At 41.8% G+C, this 21,340-nt stretch overlaps 1 long non-coding RNA gene across 1 annotated transcript in view; it reads right to left on the bottom strand.

Annotated features, from left to right (window-relative positions):
* Positions 1-2,644: 2,644 nt before the first annotated feature.
* Positions 2,645-21,340, bottom strand: part of LOC101127946 (uncharacterized) — a 54,579-nt gene continuing 35,883 nt past the window's right edge. Inside the window, exon 3 of the long non-coding RNA XR_002005245.3 lies at positions 2,645-2,955. This is a non-coding gene — a long non-coding RNA (uncharacterized lncRNA). The remainder of the gene's footprint in view (positions 2,956-21,340) is intronic.

Here is a 21,340-nt window from a genome sequence, read left to right as displayed (position 1 = left end):
TAATCCCATTTCTTCCCAATCATTTGAAACCAGGTGTGTTATATAGTTTTTGCATTGCTATAAGTACCTGAGACTGGGTAATTTATAAAGAAAAGAGGTTTAATTGACTCACAGTTGTGCAGGCTGTACGAGTATGGCTCTGGCATCTACCTCCAATAAGGGCCTCAGGAAGTTTATAATCATTGCACAAGGCAAAGGGGGAGCCAGTGATGTCACATGGCAAGAAAGAAAGCAAGAAACAGACAGTCAGGTGGAGGTTCTGGGCTCTTTTAAACAACCAGATCTCACAAAAACTAACCAAGTGAGAACTCATTATCACCAAGGGGATGGCACTAAACCATTCATAATGAATCCATCACCATGATCCAATCACCTCCCACCAGAACCTACATCCAACATTGGGAATCACACTTCAACATGAAATTGGTGGGGTGGGGGTGGTGGGGCAAACATCCAAACCATATCCCCAAACTTTATTTTTCTGAAATTAGCATTCACTTTAGGTCTCCTTTGAGACCAATATCACTGCAGACAGGTGGTCATCAAAAGTGACTTGTTTGCATTTTCCCCTGCTGGGGCGGAGTGGGTGGGGAGAGATAGGTCCCACCTCTGTGGAGAGCCTAACAGAGCTAATGGAAGGACTGGCCTCCTGGAGCTGATTCTTCCACTTGAATCTGCTCTTTTCATTCATGATTTGTGATTGATTAGAAGGGCAGGGATTGGGGAAATTTAATTTTGGCTCCCTGATTACACTTGTTGTGTAGACAGATACAATTAGAATCTGGGGCTTAAGAAAATGAAATAGAAATGAACTAGACAGAATTTTCAAGAACTTTAAACATTTGACCACTACTTTTCTGGGGCTGGTGCTCACTTTAATTGCTCCTCATGCTTCTGGCCTGCTAAAGCTACAGGAAGCAAGGGAGGGCCAGAGGAAAGCCTGTAAAAAGATGAACAAAATCCCACCTTTGGGGAATATTACAATGGGAAATGTACTCAGCCAAAAAAAGAGCTTCCTGAGATCCTATCATGGGTCAGGTGCTGTGTCAGAGGCTTAGGGACACAGAATGTATCCGTCTGAGTCCCACCACGGAAACAGAAACCATGCTAGGCATTTCACACAGAGGAAATTTAGTACAGGGAACAGGTTACACAGAAGATGGAAAAGCTGAGGAGCCAAATAGGAGATGGTGAAGCAAGTCAGAACTTAGCAACATCAGAAAGCTGCCAATTACTAGATAGAGGGACACAAGGAGGAACGTGGTGTTTTCAGAACCCAGAAGCCAGGGCTGCCAAGCAGGGCTGGATCATAGAGAGGAGCTATCAGGGAGATACAGCCACTACCAAAAACCCCTGAAAGAGAATAGGGAAGAAGAGACAGAGAAGCATCCTGGCTTCTCCTTTTTTCCCACTTTTTCATCTTCCATCAGCGCTCCCCTTGGTAGAAACTAGCCGGAAGCCTGCCACTGCCCAGGGAGCCTGGAAAATGTAGTTCCCCGCAGTGCAGAGCAGAAAGGGGAAGGCATCTGATAGCAAACGGGCATGGAGAAGCACGCAGGCAAGTGGCCCCAACCCCCGTCCTCAAGAAGCTCCTGGTCAGACCATCACAAGGATGCATGAGAGGGAGCATGCGGGAGGCTGTAGGAGCCCAGAGGAGCCCAGAGGAGTGACTTGCAGCCAAACCTGGGTGGGAGGGTTTTCCCATCAGCACTATCACCTGACCTGAGGTTTAAGGACTAAATGTGATTTGGAAAGGTCACCTCTGAAGTAAAGGGAAGAAGGAAAGGGGCCATCACAGCTAACAACGCCCTCCTTGTACCCTGTGGTATGCCAGGTACTTTACAGGCATACATGAGCTCTCTTAATTCTCAATACAACCTTACACAGTGATATTATTCTCACTGTACAAATGAGACTGATGCTTAGCAGTGTAAGATAAACATGCCCAGGAGACAGGCAGGACATCAGGGTTGGAGTTGAAATGCAGTTTCATGGAGCCCAGGCTCTTACTGGCCTCTCCCTGTGCAGGGGGCTGCCTTACTGTTATCACCCATCAGTCTTTGGGCAAATGTGACCTTTTTCAAATGCAGACAAACCTTAATCCCAATCTTAAAGGACAATGAAGTTAATAAAAGAAAGCACTTATTGAATTGGAACAAAAGACTATTTTATTAGCCTAATTACTTTTAACTCCTATTAAGTGTTTCAAAGCTCAATGGAAGTGTTTACTTTTATTAAGGTTCATTGTTTTAAGCTTAAAAAGCAATGTTTTCAAACTTAAAACTTCTCAAGAGCCCAGGTCCTTGGCCTCATTGCAGACCTGCTGGCCTGGGCAAGCCAGGGGTGTCACCTGTCTGTGGCCAGGTGTGAGTGTGAGCATGCGGGGACTCTGAGCCTCCTCTTTATAGTGCGCCTCACACTTGCAATTATTTAATGATCTGTAACTATTGTTAATTGCTGTTCCCATCCTCCCGGGTCAGAAACTCCCCAAGGGCTGAGACAGTTATCTTTCGTGTCCTGTTCTCCTTCCTGGTGTCTCTGTCCTTTGCCCGTCAGCATCACTCACAGTCAGCCAGCCTATTTATCAAGCACATATCAGTGCCAGCACCTGTGATAGATGCCAGACATTTCTTTCATCCACCTATTCATTCAAGGAGCATTTATTGATCGTCTAGTATGAACCAGCCCCAGTCGCCAGGCATTGAGGAAATCGTTGGTAAGTAAAAGAGGCAAGTTACCTCTCAACACAGATTTTGTTTTTAAACCTCACAGTCTTGCAGGTGTCATTGTCCTCATTTTATAAACAAGAAGAGTGAAGTTCATACATGGTGAGCAGGTTGTTCAAAAGCACACCCCTAAGAAGTGACAGGGCCAGGACTCATCTCTTCCCTTCTCAACACTTCCTCTCCTCCTTGCTGGGTGTGGTGGCAGGCAGAGGGAGAACCTGCAAATTAACTGGAGAAATTGGAAGACCCAAAGTCAATGGTTTATGTGTTTCTCATTAAAACAAAAGAGTTCCCTGTAATCCACTAGCCACAGAGGAATGATATTCTATTTGTAACATGCTCTACACAGTGCCTGGCACGAAACAGTCACCGAATAAATTGTGGCTAAAACAACAGTCTATCATCACTCTCTTGTTTTAAACCAAAATGGGACCATATTGCTCTAGTGCAGTGGTTCTCAACCAGGGACAATTTTGCCCCCCAGAGGACATTCAGCAATGTCTGGTGACATTTTCAGTTGTCAAAACTGGGGGTGGGGTGCTACTGGCATCTAGTAGGTAAAGGCCAGGAATGCTGCTAATCATCCTACAACATGCATGACAGCCCCAAATGTCACTATTGCAGAGAATGAGAAGCTGGTATTGCGGAGACTTTTCCTGGGTTGTTGATTATTCTTTGATAACATTATTTTCCATGATTGACCACATGGCTGATGACGTCCTGGAATACATTTGTTAAAAAGACTTTTTTTTTTCTGGCCTTATAATCCAAGTTTAGGATTAATCGTACCCCAACTTAATAGACTTCCAGACAGTTGCAGTTGTCTACAAGATTTCCTCCTAGTAGGGCTTTGGGTGTTGGCACCGTTTGGCTCATTCCACTCTCCCTGGGTCTTATTGACTTTCAGGGAGCCTAGAAGAGCTGGACAAAACCTGCTTCTTTGCAGAAAGAGTCGGGGTTCCAAAGATTTCGTTACGATTTTTAAAAGATCACTCTCTCAAAGTTCTTTCTCTCCCATATCACAGGCCTGGAGGCCCTTTCTTAGCCCCATTGTGACCTTTGGGGAATGTTAATGCACTTCTAGCTCATGGAAACCCCGGAAGCCAGTGTCGTGTGACATGAGCCCAGCCGGATTAGAATGATTTCAAATCTTTTTAGGATTAAAGAACAATGGCCTTGTCAGAAATGTCAGGATAATTAGAAAAAATAGTGCTGCTTTCCCTAATCGGATGAGGTTCTGGGGGCTGCAAAGGCATCAGCCAGGAAGCGGCTCCATTTTCTCTAAAACATGAGGCCATGGAAGACCTACAGGGTCAAGACTCTCACCCCTGATTCTCCACCTTGGCCAGAAGTGGGAGTCCTCAGTTTATCATCTGCCAATTATACCTCAATAAACCTTTTTTAAAAAATGTTTTAAGTAAGGACTATGAGGGGAACCTGGTTATCTCTGGCTAGAGGGATAAGGAGTTCAATAAAACTCACAGAACTAGAGCCATGAAAGCCTCAGTGGTCATCTGACACTACTCCTCTCTGTGAGAAGCCATAGAAGAGACTTGCTAAGATCACTTAGTGATGGGGGAAGCTGGGACTCAAATTCAGATTTTCCTGTCTTGCATTCCAGACCTCTTTCCAATGACAATGAGGTCTAAGGAAAATAGCCACCACACTGAATGAAAGCCATGCTGCCCTCTCTCGGGCTCTCATGCTTTCAAATCGGGAGACATTATAAAGCACTGCACTGGGTTCAGGGTAACTAAAAGGACCATCTTACATTTATGAGGTGTCTGTCAGTTGTTATGGCACGTTCATATTTATCTTATGTAATCTTTATAAGAACTAGGATGGAAAGGTAGTATCAAAATCTCAATGGCTGATGAGGAAACCAAGGCACAAAAAGGTTAATTTGATTTTCCCTGGTCTAGGTAGCTAACAACGGAGCTGGCACTTCAACACTGTTTGCCCAACCCTTGTCCCCCAGACCTTTCCCCGCTCCTTTGCGTTTCATATCTATTGCCTGAATTCCAAGCTCCCTTTTCAGAAAGACCCCACTGGTGGTCATGTGAAGGTCGAATCGTATCCCATTTGGCCTGTGTCTCAGTACCCAGGGCCCAGGATCTGTGTGCAGGGCTGGGGGGCTACGGATCCTCTCTAGGAGTCTCAGCTTTGACACTGAGTCATCTTTTGAAAGTACGTATATGATAATAAAGGTAATCATTTTTGAGTACCTATTGTGTGTCAGGCACAGAGCTAGACCCCTCCCATGCATTTGCTCATTTAGTCCTCACAATAACTCAGTGGGGTAGGTAGCATTTTTATCCCCATTTTACAGACAAGGCTCTCTGATGCTCAGAACACCCAAGGAACCTGTCCACATTTCCCAGCTGTGGAGCAGCAGAGCCTGCAATAAACACAGATTGGAAAGCCCCCCTTGCTTTAAGCAAGTGCTGGTTAATGTCCTACAATAGGACTGTTATGAGCACTACATTTCATAGTGCAGGAGAGAAGAGCATTGGCTAATGGGGCTTTCTCAGGAATTCCATGTCAGATAAGCTTTTGTTTGTTAAGCATTCACTGGATGCAGAGCCCTCTCCAGGCTCTAGGATCTGAGCTGCCACCCAAGTCAGAAGCAGAGGCCTGGTGTCCTTTGAAATCCTGATTCTACTCAGCTGCTTCTTTCTGAGCTCCAGGATGTGAAAATGATACATGTGGGAATAGTGGGCTCCACTGTATTCAGGCTTGTGTTCTCTTTATGGGTGGGCAGTGGGTGCGCATGAGGCCAGCAGGGAATGATGCCAAAGAAAACTGAGGTTCTTGTATGCCCTAGAGATGGGCTCTGGGTGGCTGAGCAGGTCAGACCATGAGAAGAGGCACTTGAAAACAAAGAAGAGGAAGAAGGATTTTTAGGTTCTGCCCCCATCGTGGCTTTCTGGATGCCAGGAGGAATTATTGGTGAGCGTCCAGCTGGACCCCAATCAGTGATGCTGCTGACTCTCTGGAACCTGCCATTTTGCTCCTATTCACTTGTCTTTCATTTTTTGCCATACATCACCCTGCTTTAAAAAGAGACCTCTAACTGACTGTACAATGACATCCCTGCTCAGGCAGTCTCCCAGCCCTGCCCTGCCTCTCCCCTGCAATATTTCCTCAGATGCAGTGGCCAAGGCAGGTCATCCTCATGCCTGAGAAATCACTGAAAGGGGAATCTGGCTGAGCCCCCAGCTCCCAACCACAACCCTTTCCCTCCCTGCTTTCAACTCTGCTAAATAAGAAAGCTGGCTCAGGCATGGTATGAGGGATACTATCGTGTCCTGCGTCTCAAAAGCAATGGGCACCACTTTACGAACCAGTTGGCATGGCGACTGAGCCAAGAGGATGCTTTCAAAATGAGCAATTTAACATAAAATGATCCTTGCATTTTTAACTGAATGTCACATTCCCGTAATTGTAGGACAGCTAATTGGGTAATTGTTCAAAATGTCTTATTTCTGTTCTCATTCCACTGAATGTGTATACACGCAAGCACACACACACACAGTCACACACACACACACAGTCACACTCACAATGGGCCATGCTACTAATGCCATGGTTACCAATGACCAAATTCATGAAGCATTTGACCTCAATGCTGGACAATTTGGTGGCTATTGATTCATCAGCGTCATCACTACCTAATTGTGTTCAACCCGATACAGGCCCTTCTTCATTCCCCTCCTCTCATACAGAGGATGTCTGTGACTTTCAAGACGTCAAACCTGTACTCTCACACACCCACTCCAACAGAGGGGAAATCTGCCTGGTCAGGGAACTCTGACTTAAGAAATTATGGCATGGCTCTGCCTATGTTTTTGAATTCCGAAGCCCCAGCCTAAGCATGTGTCCAGGGTTTATTGCATATCCATCCTTTAACATTAATTCCATGAAAAGCATACGTGTTGTCATCTGAGACAAAACTGCCTATTTGTTCTGATTTAATCCTGGATTCCATGGCATACATGCTTGGTGCCTGAACTGGAACCCAGCTCTTTGAATTCCCTGCTTTGGTATACTAGTTGCCACAAAATATTTTTTGTTGTAAACATTGTTTCCGAAACTCTAATCTGGTGAGCAATTCCGTTTTGCTGGGTTCCTATGTTAAACTGACTTTAGAGAGAAGGTATCCACCATACCTCAGGACAGACTGTCCCTCCAAAAAGAGCATGGAGGACTGGTTAACTCATCTTAATTATTTTTTTAAATTCAAATTGCTGCTCTGAATAAACTAGAAGTAGCCACATGTGCTCAACTTGTGTTTCAGCCTGGGGCAGCAGACTGAGTCTGCTGTTTAATTGTGCTGAAATCCAGAGATGAAAAGCTGGTAACCAAGAGTCTGTCACCCAGAGGGGGTAATGGAAACCCCACTCCATCTCAGATGACAGACACCATTCTGACCTTTTATTGCTGATTGCAAGCCTTTTGACTATAAAGCATTCTCTTTTGTTCTGATTTTCTCACAACTGTTTAATCATGTTCTATTCATAGAAATTACAGTAAAATTCTGTTGTTTCTCATGTATCAAACAAGATAATGCACATGGAAATCAAGTTCTGGAAATGAATAATAAAATCCTAAACCTCCCAGCAGTAGTGAAATCCTGAAGTGTGCTGAAGGCGAGGTATGTAGGTACAGACTGGGAGGCATAGAAGACATTCATCCTGCCACAAACATTTCCAAATACATTTGCCCTCAAACCAAGGTCCAATCATCAATAAAATGAAAGTCCAATTTTAACAGCACAATGGAAAAACTTTGAGTAGGGAACTGACATTTATTATCTTTAACGTACATTATTTTATCCGATCCCTACAATGGCCCTATAATGTATGTTCCATTAACTCCATTTTATGGACAAGGGAACCGAGGCTAGGGATGAGAGACAATGCCCCAAGGCTGCCTGGTCAATAAGCTGCTGGGTGCTGACTCTAAAGACCCCATTCTGATTTTCAAAACATTTCAACTGCCACAACTCCAGTGTCCCATCAGCTGCCTGCCCAGCTGGTCATAGGTCACTTCAGGCCAAGCAGCTGTTCCTGAGACAACCTGAGGGCTCATGGCTGAAGAACTGTCCTAAGGACAAGCAAAGTGGCCACTCACTATGAAGCAAACATAACCCAGTCTCCTTTCTTCTGTGTCTTCCTTATCCCACAGTGCTTCAGGTACCTCAAAAGCCTCTTGGCTCAAGGAAGGCAGACAGACAAGCTTTTTCTTTCTTTTTTTTTTTTTTAAAGAGGGCAAAGCATTTTTGTTGTTGTTTTAAATAAAAGTGATACATATTTGATGTAAAAAATAAACTTCAATGCAATATAGAGAAGTGCAAAGAATGGCAAAAAATTAGAACGTTGATAACATCTTGGCAAACACCCAGTTGGGCACTTTTCTGAACATAAGCACGTGATCATAGGTGTGCAGAAGAGCCTCAGGAGGGTCTTCTCTTTCATGCTGTTCCATAATCTAATTATTCTCACTCAGAATTAGAAAGTGCAGGTATAATTCCTTCTTTTTTCAACACTGTGTGGTATTCCACTTTTTAAATTTCCAACCAATCCCTGACTGTATATATTATTTTTGCTATTACAAACAACAGAACAAACATCCTTTAAAATATATAGGTTTTGTCTGTTTGTTTCTTATGTATCTGTGATTATCTCCCTAATCATTAATTCCCAAAAGCAGTGAGTTAACCAAAAATCTAAGACCTTTGCTTTCTCTTCTTTTTCTTTCATTGCTATAAAAATCGGAACAAAAACCAGCTGCCTCAAAATGACCAGAGGAGATTTTCTCCTATTCCTTGGGGGACTTCTTCATCTATTCCTTACCTTCTACTTATTGCTTGCTTTCATATTTGTGATACATACCTTTTTATTTTGCTCATTATAGTGTAAGTGGCTCTGAAAAAACTTCCTTTATGGACTCCATCCTACTGTTCCTAAAGCCTGTTTGTCTTCTCCAACTTCTAGAGGCTGGGGTAATTCAAGTCTATCCAATTTTTTGTAGCCTCAGGGTACAGTAGGGAGGAGAAGAACTCATTTGTAAGTGACATGAAGCCTGAAGGACTTTGCCTCTCTCTCTACTGGGATTTTAATAAAGTCCACAGGCAGCTCCCCTGAGGCTTTATAATGGTCCCTCCATTCAGGAAAAGAACCCAAGGACCAGTGAGCCCTATATCCACTGTGGCCTTTCTAGAATAGTTAGGGGCTTTTATTTAAGCCTTTTTGTTTTGTTTTGTTTTTTAATTTTCTACAGAATGCCTGTTCATTGCCTACTGTTGCCAGATTTAGCCATCATCATCAATATTATCATCATCTTCATCCCAGGACTCCCAGTTACATTTGAATTTCAGAAAGACAAAAAAAAAATATTTTAGTATATTTATGTCCCAAATACTGCATAAGGCATCCCCTAAACTCATTGTTTATCTGAAATTCAAATTTGACTACATATCCTGTGTCTAAGCTGGCAGTCTTACCTCAGTTCCTTTCTCTCCAGATTAGGACACAGTCATGTGAATTCTCAGAAGTTTTTTCACTTACCTTCTTCCATCAGAATAGCTTATTGGAAACTTTTACGGGTCATGGTAAGTCAAGCTAGACTTCATTTTATTATTCGATCGCCACTTTTTGAACTTCCTAGCGTGAAGTTGTACCCCTTTCCTTGACTGGCTGCTGCTGGGGTGGGGGGTGAGGGTGGGGCTGGAGGACAGGAGCTGGCTTAATTTTTTATTATTATTGTTTAAATTCTTTAATTAAGTACTCCTGAAGGGCAAATGTGCAATCTAACTTCATTCTCTATCCAAAGCTCAGAAACTCCATTATGTATTGGAGTTTTTTGAAAATGTAATAGGGAGATCTAATCCATAACCCCTAACAAATCTCCTTGAAAATCTATTTTCTCTTCTACCTAAATCTCGTATACTCCACTCTCACTGATGCCCTTCACTGGCTAAAGGCCCTCAAAATTCTCTCTACTCCCAGCCATCTCAACATTTTCTCCCCTCATCTCCTCCCTTCCTTCTCTTAAATCTTTATTCTACAGACTGACTTCCTTCCCTAAAGGCTAAGTTCTTCCTCTCTTTCTTCTTTCTTTTCTACTTTCTTGTCCTTCTCTACTCAATTAGTTCTGCAGAAACAACTTCAAACTTGCCTGGTGTGGGGTGGGGTAGAGAGGAATTGAGGTAGGGATAGAATTGAAGCAGGTGGAAAATTGGTGGGTATTCTCATTGGTGGACTGAGGGAGGGAAATGTCTTTGAAATCTTTTATGCTAATAATTGATCATGGATATCCCATCTCATATCTCAGTGGTGGACTTCACAGTTAAAGGGTTCAAAGTCACATAGCTAGTCAGGGGCATAGCTTAAACCCAGATCTCTGGATTCCAAAGCCTGGGCACCTTTTATTTCATGCTGCTGCTTTTCTCACATTTTAGACATACACTGTAGTAGAGATATTAATTTAACATTCACTACCTAATGGTAGGCACAGTGGTCATGGTGATGGATTCCCCAACATCTAGTCCTCCCTCTAGTATTAATTTGCTAGGGTTGTCATAACAAAGTACCACAAAGTGGGTGGCTTAAACAATAGAACTGTATGGTCTCACAGTTCTAGAAGATAGAAGTCCAAGATCAAGTTGTTGGCAGGATTGGTTCCTTCTAAGCGCTGTGAGGGAAAACCTGTTTCATGCTGCTTTCCAGGATTTGTCATTCCTTGGCTTCTGCTGTATCACCCCAAACTCTGCCTTCATATTCCCTGTTCTCCCTGAATGAGTCTCCGAATTTGCCCTCTGTATAATGACACCAGTCACAGTAGATTAGGGGTCCACGCTACCTCATTATGACCTCATCTTAACTAATAACAACTGCAATGAGTCTATTTCTGACGAAGCTCACATTCTGAGGTACTGGGGGTTAGGAATTGAAATATGAATTTTGTGGAGGAAAACAATTCAACCCATAGCAGCCACAAGAGATTGACATAAACCAATTATGTTCTTCTCTTCTTGCTAGTCACTGGTTTAGAAGTGGGCATGTAATTTAGGAATAACCAATGAGACTTGAGTGGAAGTCTTCCAGAATCTCATAGGAAAGGCGTCCTGGGTCCTAAAGAGTTACACAAATAGGCTTCTTTCTCAAAGCATTGTCAAGTCTGGGTGTGATATCTAGAACTGCTACAGCCATAAGGTCCCCATCCTCAGGATAAACCAATACAGAGATGCACATAGAACAGAGAGAATCACAGAGCAGCCAAGTCCCCCGATAATGTTTTCCAGATGCCCCCACCTGTGGAATTCTTATCATGTTAACTAATATGTTTCCCTATTTCTTAAGCCAATTTGAGTCAGAATCTTCTGTTATCTGTGACCAAAAGCATTCTAAGTGATATCAACTAAAAAGACACTACTAAGTAGGTAAAGTATAAATACTGTTCAAAATTCATTCAGCCCTTCAGCTTTAAAATGATACAAACCATAATGATTCGCATTATTTCAAATTTAGTACATGAAGTGAGACTGATTAACATATTATGCGATACCATTTTAAATTTTCTTAGCTCGAATTTGCAACAACAGAAAAAGCACAGTTTGTTTTCTAACTCGAGTGTGCATCAGCCTCACCTAGGAGGCTTATTGAAACAGATTGCTGAGCCTCACCTACAGAGTTTCTGATTTAGGAGATCCAAGGTGAAGCCTGAGAATTTCCATTTCTAACCAGTTTCCAGATACTGCTGGTCAGCATACTACACTTTGAGAACTTCTGCGATACTAAAATAAACCTTTGTATTGCCAAAACAGCCTGGGATATGTGATCCTTGTCTGCGCGCAGGGTCTTAAAAACAACTGTAAAAATGATCATCATTATGGAGTATACGCCACATACAGACCACTGCACTGAATGTTTTGCATTCCTTTAGTGACTTGTCACACTGACTCCTTGAGGTGGGTTTACCAATCTCCTATAGATGGGGAAACCGAGGCACAAGAGCTAAGTTACTCATCTAAGGGAAAGAACCATGATCCAGTCCCAGGCCTGTGTGACTACATGGTCTTTTAAAAATATTTGCCCATCAGAGACAAAATACTGGTCTAGCTAGAACTCAGGTTGATGCAGCAGGACAACTGGGAAATTACTGTGTACTGCAGCTTGAAGAAAAAGGGCATCTCTGGCTGAAATCAATCACCCTCAGCCTGGGAGGTGAGTGGCTCTTCGCTGGCTCTTTCCCCTGGGGCAGCTCAGCCTTCTGCTGGAAGAATCTGCCTTGGAGGAGAAAGCCATAGGGCTGACAGCAGTGCTCTGCCATTTCCTCCCCCACGCAGTGGGTGCTGCTGGCCTGTGGAGGCCTGTGCTGCCAGCCATGCCCCATGCCTCCTGATTGTGCTTTGCCTCTCGCTGCCATACAAGTCAGGGCTGGCACCTCATTTTCCACTGCAGAGACAAGGCATTGCCTCCTGGAGGCCAGAGGGAGGACAGGAGGAAATCCAGGGAAGCAGACCCTTTCAGTGTCTGGTGAGTCCCAGGATCTGAACCACTCCCTGAATGGGCAGTTTATTCTCATGTGAAACGTCTTAATCATCACAAGGAATACAGACAAGGAAGGCAAGCATGCTGGATTCCTCACTCAGCAAAACAACCCCAATTGTGCAACTCCTCCAAGAAGGCAGCTGAGAAGTTACTTCTTGTTGTTGTTGTTTTCATTGCTCTGGCATTTAAGCCTGACAGAAATCATAAGACATTATTCCTTGAAGAAGCTGGGATATAGCAACAGGTCACTATTCGTTGGAAGCTATTGATAAACCTGATGTGCCAAGGGAGAGCAGAGATTGGCACCTCTGGCTAAAAACATTTGGGGACTGGACCCTGAGAAATGATTTTCCTTCAAGAAAGGACAGTGCCCCCACCCACCTGACAAAACTTTGCTGGGTAGAGGGTTGTGCAGGGAGGTAGGGGGAACAGGAACCACCTTGACTTCATCATCTTTCTCCTCCCAATACACTCTTCCCTAAGGCCCTCTTTCCACTGAGGAATGGACCACAGACTCAGGCCCAAGGTCTTAGAGGATCTTACTCCTCCCACAAATTTTCATATGCAACTGCTTGTTAAACTCTGCTGATTTGTCATTTCTGGGTGGGAGTCCTTGAATGAATGAGCTGAAATTGGTACCCACAGCAATTATCTGACCCAAGCTCTTCACTTTAAAGAAGACTCCCAGGAAAGGAAGTTAACTTGCCCAAGATCACATGAAATGGTTACGGCTAAGCTATGCCAAAGAAAGACCCCACTGAGGGCTGGTGCTGGGAAGAAGCTGGCTAGGGGACACATCTGACCCAGCTTAGGTTTGTGCCTACATTTCCTAAACAAGTGAGGCAGAGGGGAGGAGCGACACACATGTCAATGAGGGTTAAGGGGAAGAAACCAACTGGGAAGGAAATTAATATTCATAGAGTTCTACTTCAGTTCTGGGAGCTGAGGTACTACAAGCTCAGCTTACCTCTCACTCTCCTTAGGACCAGATTTTTAACCCTATTTTACTAATGAGAAAATTGAAGCCCATAGAGGTTAAGTAATTTGCCCAATACTACATAGTTTATACCCAACAGAGCCAGAATGAAAAGCCAGGTCTCTGTACAATTCTCTTAGGTTCACACCTCCTTCTCTAATCAACTCCCAACCCCACGCCCCATAAGGTCAAGCCAGGATAACCAAACCAACCTCCTACCAGGTACCCCACCTTGGAAATCTCTGCAAGTCAGGCCACCTCTACATCACCACTAGATTGTTTTTCTCAGAACCCCCTTATTTAAAGTAGTCAGAATGTTGTATAGGTAGAAGTAGGTAATATGTAGACTTTTGTGTCTGCCTTCTTTCACTTACTATAATGTTTTTGATAGTCCTTCATGATTTTGTTCACTCCTCTTTTTTTTTTAACCGAGTAGCATTGCATTGTATAGACACAGTATAGTTTGTTTATCCATTCACCAGCTGATGGGCATTTGGGTTGCCTCAAAGTTTTTGGTTATTATGAATAAAGCTATAAACATTCCCATCCAAGTCTCTGTGGACATATATTTTCACTTCTCTTGAGTAAATACTTAGAAGTGGAATTGCTAAAAATTACATTAAGTATATGCTTAACTTTATAAGAAACTGCCAAACTGTTTACCAAAGTGGCCTTACTATTTTGCATTCCTGCCAACAGTGTATGAAAGTTCCAGCTGCTCCATATCTTTGTCAACACTTGGTCTTGTCTTTTAAATTTTAGTCATCTAATGAATATGTGGTGATGTTTCATTGTGGATTTTTTGTTGTTATTGTTTTTTTGTTGTTTTATTTAGTTTTTTTTTTTTTTTTGAGATGGAGTCTCTCTCTGTCTCCCAGGCTGGAGTGCAGTGGCGTGATCTCAGCTCACTGCAACCTCCACCTCCCAGGTTGAAGTAATTCTCCTGCCTCAGCCTCCCAAGTAGCTGGGACTACAGGTGTGTGCCACCACACCTGGCTAATTTTTGTGTTTTTAGTACAGACAGAGTTTCACCATGTTTGCCAGGCTGTTCTCAAATTCCTGACCTCAGGTGATCTGCCCACCCTGGCCTCCTAAAGTGCTGGGATTACAGGCGTGAGCCACTGCACCCAGCCTTCACTGTGGTTCTAACTAATGATGTTGAGCAATTTTTTATGTATGTATTTGCCATCTGAATATGTTCTTTAGTGAAGTGTCTGTTCAAATCTTTTACCCATTTTTTAATTTGGGTTGCCTTCTTATTACTGAGTTGTAAGAATTCTTTCATATATTCTAGATATAAGTTCTTTGTTAGACATATATTTTGCAAACATTTTCTACCAGTCTAGAGCTTGCCTTCTCATTTTCTTAATGATGACTTTTGAAGACACTGTCTTTTGATGAACTCCAATTTAATAAATTTTTATTTTATAACTCATCCTTTTTGTATCCTATTTTAGAAATCTTTATCTAACCCAAGATCACTAAGACTTTTTCCCATCTTTTCTTCTATAAGCTTTACAGTTGGCTCTTACATTTAGGTCTATGATCTATTTAATTTTTATATGTTGTGTGACAAAAAGGTCAAGTTCTATACTTTTGCATAAAGATCTCCAATTACCAACCCTTCTATTTTTTGAGGCTCCCCATACACTTTAAAAACAAAGTAAGTTATGCCAAAACAGAACTTTTAAATATTGTGACATACTTTAAATGTTCACAGTTAATACATTAATTCTCTTAACCCAAAATTATGAAGGAACACTGATTGTATATTCAATCTCATTTGCTAAAATTATCTTACCATTTTTGGAGACAGAGCCCACCCCCACCTGCCCTGCAAGATCCCCAACTCTGCTTCCTTGAGGTAACTTTCTCTGCATTCTCCAATAGGGCTGAATTGCCTGCAGGGGCTCACAAGATGGCCCTTGGTACTTAACACAACAGCTACTGCTTGTGGTGGGCCTATTGCTTTACATGTAGGTGTTACACACAAAAATATTACATAACATGTACAAATGTAACATATGATTCTCACAACAAATAACATATTACTATCCTTATTTTACAGTTGAGGAAACTAGGCCCAGAAGTTTTAAGTGCCTTGCCCAAGACCACTAAATGAGGAAAAAGTAAAGGAGCTGGGACTTAAGCCCAGCTATGCAGGGGCTGGAGCCCTACTGTCCACACCTGACCATCTTCTACAGATCCAGGCTTAATACCCATTATACTGCTCCTGTGAGTTCCTGAACTCCGGGTTGTGTGACCATTTCAGTTGGATGGAACTGGCCTTTGTCATTTTTACGGAAATAAAAGAAGGGAGGTTTTCCTCAATAAATGGAGGATATAAAATAAGATTATAGGAATAATTTTTCCTCAGGCTTTTCATTTTAAAAAATTTCAAAGATACAGAATGCTGAAAGAGGAACACTTATATCATACATCTAGATTTAATAACTGTTAACATTTTGCCACATTTACTGTACTCAGTAGACTACACATTTTTCAGAATTATTTGAGAATAAGTTGCAGACATCAGTACACCTCACCCCTAAACACTTAAACATGTGTCTCCTAAAAGCAAGGATATTCTCCTACAGAATGGTAATACCTAAGAAAGGGCAATACTTACATACTTTAGTAATACTAAATACTTTAATAATACTACTTATTATTAAATACTACTACAATAATACTACTACTAATAATAAAGTAATACTTAAGAAAATTAATAATTCCTAGTTTATAATATCCAGTTTAAATTCAAATATCCTTGATTGTCTCTAAAATGACTTTTTGAAAAGAAGCAGGATCCCATCAGAGATTGACACTTTGTCAATCTGTATAAGGACACCAGTCATAGTAGATTAGGGGTCCACCCTACCTCATTACGACCTCATCTTAACTAATAACATTTGCAACGACTCTATTTCTGAAGAAGCTCACACTCTGAGCTACTGAGGGTTAGGACTTAAACATGAATTTTGAAGAGGGACATAATTGAGCCCATAGCAACTGCAAGAGATTGATATTGTTATGTCTCTTTAGCCTCTTTTAATTGACAACATCCTCACTACTTTTGTTTTATGTTTTTATGACATTGACTTTTTAAACAGTACAGGGCTATTTTCTTGTAAATAGTCCACATTCTGGATGTGTCTCATTGTTTCCTAGCCTCCTAGCCTGTCAGTGACTGGCTGGGCCCAGGGAAGCAGAGCAGGGAGGAATTATGTGAATTTCATGGTAAATAAAAGTTGTGATGTGTGGAGAGGCAGAATGGTGCCTTGGCAGAGAGCAGGACAAGCATTCAGGAGACCTGGCTTCAAAGCCCAACCACTGCCTACCAGTTGTCTGCCTCCTTGGACTTCCCCACCAACCCACCATGCATAATGGGGGACAGGCCCAGGTGATGTACATGGTTAGCAAATACAGCCTTAGGGAAGGGCTCAAAAAAGGATAGGAGCCCATGAGAGAACACAACAGTCAAATTGAAGGCAACCCCATTGGCCAAAACAGGAATGAATTGAGAAATAAGTAAACAAGAAAAGTATTGCATTATAATTCATAAAATAAATATCCACGATTCCTTACTGATATAAAAATAAAAATTCCAAAAATAAATTGGGAAGAAGGGATAGTTCTTACTTACAGAAGAATTCCAATTAATAAATGTAGATGAAATGGGAAAATATTTTTAAAAGTCACCATTAGGCAAACACCACAGTAATAATTATTACAGGCAAAAATCTACCAATGGATGCTCAAATTAGTATAAGAAACTTTGAGGAGAAACAAAATACTTGCATAGTGTCAAATATGTCCTTCAAGATATTCACTAATTATGAAGAGAAAAATGGTAATTTTACAGTGAAGAAAGCCAGCAGATACTGCCTTCACCAAATGATCAAGGTTAACTATCACCAGTAATAAGACTTATTGACATCATGTACTCCCTGATCCATAGACTGAGGTCATATCACCATTGTATGCCTGCCAAAAATGCATAACCTCAATTCAATAGTGAGAAAACATCAAGCAAACCCCGATTGACAGTTATTCTGCAATATAACTGACTTGCCTTATTTAAAACTGGCAAGGTCACAAAAGACAAGGAAAGACTGGAAAGACTGAGGAAATGTCACAGATTGGAGGAGACCAAGGAGACATGGCAACTGAATGCGATGTGAGATCCAATCAATGAAAGAACTGGTGAAATTCACATTAGGCCTGTTGCTTGATTAATAGTAATTAATAACACTCATAACATCACTAATAGTACCCATGTTAATTTCATGGTTTTGATCACTGTATTATGGTTATTTAAGATGTTCCTTTAACATTTAGGGAAGCCAAGCAATGCATATATGAGTACTCACTGTACATTTTTTGCACCTTTTCTGTAAGTCAAAATTTGTTTCAAAAGAAAAAGTTAAAAAAAAAATAGCCACATGTGTAAGTAAAGTTGAAGGTCTCCTAGCCACTGTGGTCTGAAGGACACAGATGAAAGTCCCCTACCTTCAATGTTTTCCCCTCCAGCAGCCTGTCAAGACGCCTGAAATCCCACCATTCAAGACACATTACTTTCTTTTTCTTTTTTTTTTTTTTTGGAGACAGAGTCTCACTCTGCCTCCCAGACTGGAGTGCAATAGCGTGATCTCCGCTCACTGCAACCTCCGCCTCCCAGGTTCAAGCAATTCTCCTGCCTCAGCCCCCTGAGTAGCTAGTATTACAGGCGTCTGCCACTACGCCTGGCTAATTTTTGTATTTTTAGTAGAGACAGGGTTTCATTATGTTGGCTAGGCTGGTCTCGAACTCCTGACCTCAGGTAGTCCATTACTTTCAACGAATATTTTGTGTTTCTGAAAGTCCAGAGAGTCACGTAATGTATTTATCGAGCACTTTCTATGTTCAGGGACCTGCTAGGTACTAGGGATAGGTAGTGGATAAGGCAGACAGCACCTCTGCCCCACTAGAGCTTATATTCAGCTGTAGCCTCTTAGTACAATGTTAAGATGAGTTGGTTTGCTTCAATTCCTACAGAGGCCATAAACCAGGATTCTAAGAAGAGGTAAATTTGGGTAAGTGAAAGAGGGGAGGCTAAAGCTTAGAGCATACAGCTGCTGAAAGATTTAAGAACTAAGCGTGACACTGAGACAAGTAGGATGGGGCACGAGGAGAAATACAGTTTGAGGAGTTGAATACACATGAAAACTGAATTGAACCTAAAATAATAATAGCCAACCCCTGGAAAGCACTGGTTATGTGGCAGGTACTGTTCTCATGAATTTATATGTATGGTAACTTCTTAGACCCTCATGGCAGCCCTGTGGGGCAAGGTACTGTTATTATCCCCTTTTGCAGATAAAGGAGCTGAGGCACTGAGGGTCACACAGCTGGTACATGCTGGATGGAGTTGGGCCATGGGCCTGGGTAGTTTGTCTCTAGAGACAGTACACCTCACACGCATGGACTGCTGCTGTTCCCAGAGCTGAGCGACAACACTTTGGCACAGAGAAGGAAGGAGAATGGCAGAGCCAAGATCAAGTCCTCATATCTAGGTCTAAAGGAGAGAAGAAGAGGAGGAAGAGGAAGAGGAAGCCGAGTCTTGCTTTGTGTGAGTGCTACTATGTCTTAAGCAGGATACCCAGTGCTTTCCCTGTATTAGTATCTAAAATTCATGCTTCTGAGATACTGTCATTCTCATTTTACAGAGGAGGCTTAGAGAGATGAAGTATTTTGCCCAAGGTCACACAGTTCTAGTAACAGGTGAAGCCAGGATTTAGATGATTTATGGAAAGCTTTAGATTTGTTTGCTCTCAGTCTCACCACTGGCCTAGCACTAAATAAGCATGTGTTTCTCTCTCTCTCTCTATCTCTCTCTCTATCTCCTCTCCCCCCACCTTCCCTCTTCCTCTCCCTCCCCCTCTCCTCTCACACACTAAAGTTAATTATTTAATGCCCGTAATATATATCTTGAGGATGGCATTTTGCAGCACTGAGCTTTAAACAGTACATGTTTAAATACATTTAATCCAATGAATATTTCAAGGTAATTAATCTCCACAGCGTGAGAGAATGTTCATGTTTCCCAGCACATCAAAATACATCTGAATCAGCTGAGGAAATGATTTGCACACTCTGCAGTGGGTTGAGAAAGATTCACTTAAAGACTTTTAGATCTGACTCCCTGGTGTTAACGAGCAGAAAGGCTGCTAAAGAGAAGGATTAAGGCGCCTCCTAGTGGTTATATTTATGCAAGGAGAGAATATGGCTAACAACTATTGGGCAAGAGGACTACTTGTTTGAGTTGGCTGGGGTGGAAGAGTTTTGTTTTGTTTGTTTTTATTTTTGTTTTTGTTTTTGGAGAGTACTATCCTGCAAATGTGTGCACATACACATATGTACACACATGCATAATTCACATAATTTTTGTGTATCAAATACACATCACCATGGTACATGGCACCCGTGTTATATGCTACTGTTTTATGAGTGTGGGAGTATGGTGGAATAACAGTGGGTGAGAATTTGCATGGGTGCCTACCCACATGATTTTGCCTGGACTCTCTAACCCTTCTGTAAGTGTTGAGATGACTATATTTGTTGAAGATTTAGTTTGAGCCTATAGAACTAAATGGATGGAGTTAATTGGCCTGATTTCCAACTCATGACGTTAGTAGTAGTAATAGCTGCCATCAACTGAAGGATTATAGCTGTGGCCATATATATGTGTGGGTTTCATATGCTATATCTATATATTACTATACATAGTTATAGTTATCACTACAATATATAATACAGTAATTATTACCATATTACTATTATAATAACTATAACTATCTAGTAATATACAGATAGCTATATATACATATAAATGTGTATATATAATCCCATGTGATCCTCTTGTCAATCCTGTAAGAGATTAGTGTCATTAACCCACATCACTGATGAGAAAACTGAGGCTCAGAACTTGAGCAACTTTTCCAAAGTCACACACCTTGTCAAAACCAGGCCTGCTGATTCCTGAGTCCATGTTATTAACTTTATACTGCCTTTGCATCACATTTCACACAGCAATGAACTTGTGCTAGCAGTATCAAATCAACTAATATTTATTATTTACCTGCTAGAGGCAACCTACTAGTAAAAGACACTGTGCTTGGTACTGTTGAGGGAACACACACACACACACACACAAATTATAATGCCTATTCTCAAAAATGTAATAGTTTTATTGAATAAGATAATAAAGATAATAAAGACTTTAAAATTTAAGTCTTTTTTGAAAAAAAAATATTTAAGGTGACAGAATAACCTTAGAAGATAGGGCATTAGACAACACTTATTTAATTGCCAAATAAATAAGAATTACCACGGGGAAGGTCAATTCAGCGGGTATTTGAGCTGGGTTTTGAAAGTTGAGTGAGCGAAAGGGGCAGGTAGTGCTTTCCTGAAAGGAGGTTACTCCAGAGAGCCATGAAACATGGTGAAGTAGCCAGAAAACACTGGGCTGGGGACCTGGAGCCCCAGAGACTCAGTCACAGGCCTGCTGAGGACACTTAGGCAAGGCATCCTTGCCTCTTTACACCTCAGTCTCACCATCTGTACCTTTAGGCAATTGGCCCCACTCAGAACCTCTTTGGCCTAAAATTCTATATTCCGTAAGTCTAGCAATTTGAACTGAGTCATAGTCCATAAAGGACTACAGAGTGTCAGGAAGTTTTATTAGTGGTGGAGTGGCTGAGCTGTCATTTCAACCTGCTCACCATCTGGAGGAAAAAGGGGCAATACCTCTCATCCACACTCATAAACATGCTGAAGGGTTCCTTTCATGGTTAATGGCAGCACACCCTCTGGCACATGCGGAAGGACCAAAGATATGCAGTACCATTACCTAGATGGTGGGTATGGCATTACATATCAAGATGTTTTTCCTAGCATCATGATTTGGTGCCTTACACACGTCACTGTGTAATAGAAAAAAGATGGTATCAATGGGAACCCGACCTGAAAAAACAACCCATTTGTGTACTTTCCCATGAATGGTTTGTAGTTCTCCACATGCACATTCTCATTTTATCTCCAGA

The sequence above is a fragment of the Gorilla gorilla genome, chromosome 2 (genome assembly GCF_029281585.2).
Source record: "Gorilla gorilla gorilla isolate KB3781 chromosome 2, NHGRI_mGorGor1-v2.1_pri, whole genome shotgun sequence".
NCBI lineage: Eukaryota > Metazoa > Chordata > Mammalia > Primates > Hominidae > Gorilla > Gorilla gorilla.
The sequence above is the reverse complement of the archived record's forward strand: the minus strand, read 5'-3'. Positions and strand labels throughout refer to the sequence as shown.